The sequence below is a fragment of the Miscanthus floridulus genome, chromosome 9 (assembly GCF_019320115.1).
Source record: "Miscanthus floridulus cultivar M001 chromosome 9, ASM1932011v1, whole genome shotgun sequence".
In the NCBI taxonomy this organism is placed as follows: Eukaryota; Viridiplantae; Streptophyta; class Magnoliopsida; order Poales; family Poaceae; genus Miscanthus; species Miscanthus floridulus.
This window is the reverse complement of record NC_089588.1, coordinates 24,509,787-24,515,804: the sequence shown is the minus strand read 5'-3', so window position 1 is coordinate 24,515,804 and position 6,018 is coordinate 24,509,787.

Below are 6,018 nucleotides of genomic sequence, written 5' to 3'. Positions count from 1 at the left end.
ATCTTTTTATGGATAGACTCAGTTAAACCTATAATTAAACGGTGTCGTCGTGCAGAAATTTAATTAAACCTCAGAAAGAAGCAAACCATCTTCGGGAAATCCCAATCTTGGTGTTTCCTTCACACGTGGTACGTGGAAGCCTAAGAAAAAGTGTGAGATGAATACAACACCGGAATGCCTATGAACCATAGAAACCTTGATAACCTATGTATGCAGGATATATTCTGCGGCATATATGTATGCAACAATGATATTAAACTAATTACACTTATTTGTTAGCATAAAAAACAAAAGATGTTGGAAAATATTTCATACAATAGCTAGAACAGGGAACCATAGAATGACCACATTAGGAGCGAATGGCTCATCGCCAGGGTGGAAACCTGGTTCTTGTGGTGGGGGAGGTCCGTTGTTCTTACCACCTGATCGATAAAATGCCAAAAAAATATGAACATAAAATATATGCACAAAAAATTCTTCCAAGTAAAATGTGGCAACATAATTAAATATAGATCGAATGCAAGGAATAAGAATATATATAAATATAGAATGTAAAGAAACATGAATACAAATATAGATCAAATGAATATAGATAGAATATTGGAGAAGACAACATATCAATACCATTGAAAAATGCAGGAGCCATGACCAAATCACGTAGAGAGAGTGGATTTCTTGAGAAGTGAGAGTGAAACGTGAGAAATGAGACTGTGAGAGTTCATTGGTGGGTGTGATCAATGTATGTGGCCGATAGTTTGTTTTATATAGGGGGGCATGGACATCACTGCTAGTTTTCAAATAGAACCGATAGTGAAAGTTAATATCACTATCGGTTTGTAAGTAGAACCGACAGTGAAGGTGCATATATGTAAAGGATATATTTATTTAGATAGTACAGTGTGAAAGTTTTAACAACAATGATATATTTATTTAGATAGTAATGAAATACATAAAAAATAACAAAAATATTAGAAATAAATTACATATATGATAAAAAAGACCTAACACTAAAATTCCATATACGATAACAAAGACCTATTTGCATACAGGTCAATGTTATAATCAATGTGTATCAACACATTATAATGTAACCACCTCAGTAGCATTCTTCTAGCACCAACTAGGGGCAAACAGCAACACCGAGTTAGTCTACGAGCTATACCAGTTGGATATGATAAGGTGGCATCAATGAATCCACCTTGTCTGTACATGGCCTTTTTCTAGATGCGCACCTAAAAGGTCCTAATATGGCTAGAGGGGGAGTGAATAGCCTATTTAAAAATCTACAAAGCAACTAGGGCAATTTGATTAGTATAACAAATAGTAAAATGCAAACTTGCTCTACCTCTATAAGGGTTGCAAGCCACCTATCCAATAATTCTAATTGTTATGATCACTAGGCACACAATCCACTAGGTCACTACTCACGAAGAGCTCTCACAATTGCTATACTAAAGAGCTCCACTAGATGAACCTAATCCACAAAGCAAGCTCTCAATTCTAGTTACACTAAAGAGCTTGCTATAGCTAGTTTGTGGGAATGTAAATGAGTAAGTGAGGTGATTATACCACCGCGTAGAGGAGTGAACCAATCAAAAGATGAATACTTTATCAATCACTAGAAGAATACCAAAGGGCAAGAGACAATCAATTTTCTCCCGAGGTTCACGTGCTTGCCAACATGCTACGTCCCTGTTGTGTCAACCAACACTTGGTGGTTCGGCGGCTAAGAGGTGTTGCACGAACCTCGTCCACATAATTGGACACCACAAGAACCTACCCACAAATGAGGTAACTCAATGACATGAGCAATCCACTAGAGTTACCTTTCGGCGTTCCGCCGAGGAAGGTACAAATCCCCTCACAATCACTGGAGATGGCCATGAACAATGACCAACTCATGCCAATCCTCCTCCACTGCTCCAAGCCATCTAGGTGGTGGCAACCACCAAGAGCAACAAGCAAATACCGCAGCAAAAATACGAACACCAAGTGCCTTTAGATGCAATCACTAAAGCAATGCACTTGCATTCTCTCCCAATCTCACAAAGATAATGAATCAATGATGGAGATGAGTGGGAGGGCTTTGGCTAAGCTCACAAGGTTGCTATGTCAATGCAAATGGCCAAGAGAGTGAGCTTGAGTCGGCCATGGGGCTTAAATAGAGAGCCCCCATGAATAGAGTTGTTGGGTTCCTCACTGTACTGAACATGGGGCGATCGGACACACCGGTCAGATCGACCGAACGCTGGACCCCAGCGTCTAGTCACGTGATGTGTGCCACATGGCCCCTGCTACAAACGCTGATCGCCCGATCTCAGCGGTCATCAGTACATTTAAGTGGTGACTGGATGCGCTGCTTCGAAGTGACCGGACATAGGACCTCAGCGTCTGGTCGTTTCCAGTAAGCATCCAGAAGCGTAAAATCACGACCGGACGCATCCGGTCTTGCCTAACCGGACTCACCCAGCGTCCGGTCACTCAGCGTCTCCTTTGTGCACAACCACATCAGTAGGACTGGACGCACCCCATCAGCATCCGGTCACTAAGTGGCCCAGCATCCAGTCAAAGACCGACGCCAGCGTCTTCTAGCTTCCATTGACTGGACGCGTCGGTCCAACCGAGATCAGCGTCCGGTCACTTACAGTGACCTCCGTCTTTTCTGTATAGAGCGCCGGTGGCACCTCTGCCGGTGAAGTTTCTAACCCTTGCTCAAATGTCCACACTCTACGGGCGGACACTCCATCTTTTCAACTCTATCTTCTTCACCCTTGCTCAAATGTGCCAACCACCAAGTGAATCACCTTATGCACACATGTTAGCATATTTTCACAAACATTTTCAAGGGTGTTAGCACTCCACTAGATCCTAAATGCATATGCAATGAGTTAGAGCATCTAGTGGCACTTTGATAACCACAGTTCAATACGAGTTTCACCCCTTTTAATAGTACGACTATCGATCCTAAATGTGATCACACTCACTGTCTCGATCACTAAAACAAAATGACTCCTACTATTTATACCTTTGCCTCAAGCCTTTTGTTTTTCTCTTTCTTCTTTTTCAAGTTCAAGCATTTGATCATCACCATGCCATTACCATCATCATGATGTTCACCATTGCTTCATCACTTGGAATAGTGCTACCTATCTCATAATCACTTTGATAAACTAGGTTAGCACTTAGGGTTTCATCAATTCACCAAAACCAAACTAGTGCTTTCAGCACCGCAGCGAATGGCTCTGTGAACCTCATGGAATCTCCAATCTTCGGTGTTGCTCTATCTTAAGTAGCATTCTTCTAGTACCTCTTGTGTGCACCATTTTGGTGGACTACGATGCATAACGATATCTGTGGTTTGTTGTGAGAGGAAAACATAGTATCATGGCTGATAAGGCTTGGCTGAAACCAACATGCATGGAGAGGCTAGCTCCTGGTCGAGGGCCATTTTATAGGGGCTAGCAGTCATGGTACATTTTTATTTCTGAACTAAAGTTGTCGAGGTAGGTGGGAGCTATGTTCCAACTGTTGTGGTCAGTGGGAGCACTGTTGTCATGTGAGGAGCATCTACACATCACTTTCGGTTTTAGTTTAAAAACCGACAGTGAATGGAGCCTTCTATGTCGGTTCAAGCAACCGACTGTGAAGAACCAAAACCGGCAGTGAAGGGCCCTACCACCATTGTAGCCAGTTAGGGGTTAAGTAGTATAACTTTTCCCTTCCTTTTCGAATTCCTCCAACTGCCTCAACGATTAAGACTCCACAACTTAGCCCCTGAGACCCGTGTTTGAGTCCCAGGTGGCCCAAATTTTTTGTTTCAAATTTATAAATTATTAAATGACTTTGGGAAATTGCTCATCACTGCCGGTTGTAATTCTAAACCGATAATGATGAGGAAATATCACTGTCGGGTGAATCCTCAAACCGATAGTGATGTGGGTGTAGCAGTAAGGGGTTAAGTAGTATAACTTTTCCATTTCTTTCGAATACCTCCGACTGGCTCAATGGTTAAGACTTCGCAACTTAGCCCCCGAGACCCGTGTTCGAGTCCTAGGCGGCCCAAATTTTTTGTTTCAATTTTATAAATTATTAAATGAATTTTCTCTGTGCACCTTCTTTCTCCGTGGCCTTCTTAGCGTTCCTCTTCATCTCAGCCTGATCTGGAGACTGGAACAGTACACGCATCAAGTAAATGGATCACTCAACAGTCAACACACAAGCCACAAGGAGTCCCATTCACATCTCTAGGAGCACATACATCAATGATCAATGAAGGTTGGAGGAGGAATGGAGCTACTACACCTTTACTCAATGCCGACTGTGGGCTGGGCTCCTTCGAGTATTGCGAGAAGGGACTACAAACTGGTTGGGGACTAGTGGCGCCGAGGAGCTATGGATCCCTCACTACTAGTAGTAGCTCGAAAGAGAATGGTTGCCCCAATGTCCTTCTATCAGAAGTCTAGACATATATATTTATATTTATATTTAGCTGGTTTTTAAATTCAGAGAGTAAAGTTTAGAAATGTTACGTCCGGTGTCTAATCGAGTGTTTGAATAGTAGTAAGGTCAGTCTCAATGGTAGTTTTAAATAACTTTCATTCTCATTAATTGCTATGATATGTCAGCATATTTGCTGAGTTGGCAGAGTATTAACGAGGAGGAGAGAGGAGATAAGATTTTCATCAGGATCAAACATCCTTCACGGTTATGTGCATAATGATTACATAGTTAACAATAATCTAACTATCTTTAGGTGCATCAACAATGACGGCCTCATTGTGATCAAGCCGTATGTAAGCAGGTTCGTCACCCTCTTGAAGGATAGGTATGGGTACGTTCGCCCCGAATGGAGGCATTTCTTGATAGCCCCTGTAGTCTTCTTCGTCCGTCACTCCATCGACACCGACAATCTTCCTTTTCCCTTCTAGGAGTTATTTTATCCTTCCTTTTGTCTTGTTGTCCCTTGCATAGAAGACTTGCATAACATCTCTTGCAAGGACGAAGGGGTCGTCTCTGTATACGGTCTTAGTGAGATCAACGGTAGTGAACCCTTCGCTATTAGTGTTGATTTCCTCAAGCCGGACCCACTGACAGCGAAAAAGGGCTGCCTTCAACGGACCATAGGCTAGCTCGCATATCTCCTCTATGAAACCATAGTATGTCGCCTGCACGTTGCCGTTTTTGTCGTGAGCATCAAAACAAACACCACAATTTTGGTGTGTGCTCTTTCCATCTTACTTTTTTGTGTAAAATGTGAATCCATTGATCTCATACCCTTGGTACTTAAGATATGTACTCGAAGGCCCCTTGGCTAAGGCATCAGTTGATTACCCAACTATATTCCAAGCAAGCGATGTCGCAACCAATTGACAAATTCCTCCTTATGTTTTTTTATCCAACCAAGCCTATGACCTGCTCGGATACAGAGTTTGCAGCGGTTGCCTGTGCTCATCAATGTATGGCATCACACCCTCAGCTTGCTAGAGAACAACGAACTATGTCTGTCTGAAAGAAATAGGGTCGTCTACTATAACAGATTTCTCCTCAATCGTTCCTTTGCCAGGTAGTCTTCCCTCGTGATGAGATTCTGGAACTCTGACCCTTTTGATGTCCAGATAATATGTGCAGAACTCAATGGCCTCCTTCGTTGACCATCCTTCAACCATGCCCCTTCTGGTCTGAATTTGTTCCTAACATACCTCCTAAAAACTTTCATCAATCTTTTGAAAGGGAACATCTGATGCAGGTACATTGGGCCAAGGGCTCTAATTTGGTCAACAAGATGAATGAGCAGATGCAATGAGATATCAAAGTAAGTCATCGGGAAATGCATCTCAAGCCTAACGAGAGTTTCAGCTATGTCCCGCTACAGCTGCTCTAGCGTGGACACATCAATGACCTTTTTTGAGATCGCGTTGAAGAACGAGCAAAGCTTTATGATTGGGGCATGGACCTTTGGGGTGAGGATACCACGTAGGGCAACAGGGAGAAGTTGAGTCATAATGACATGATAGTCAT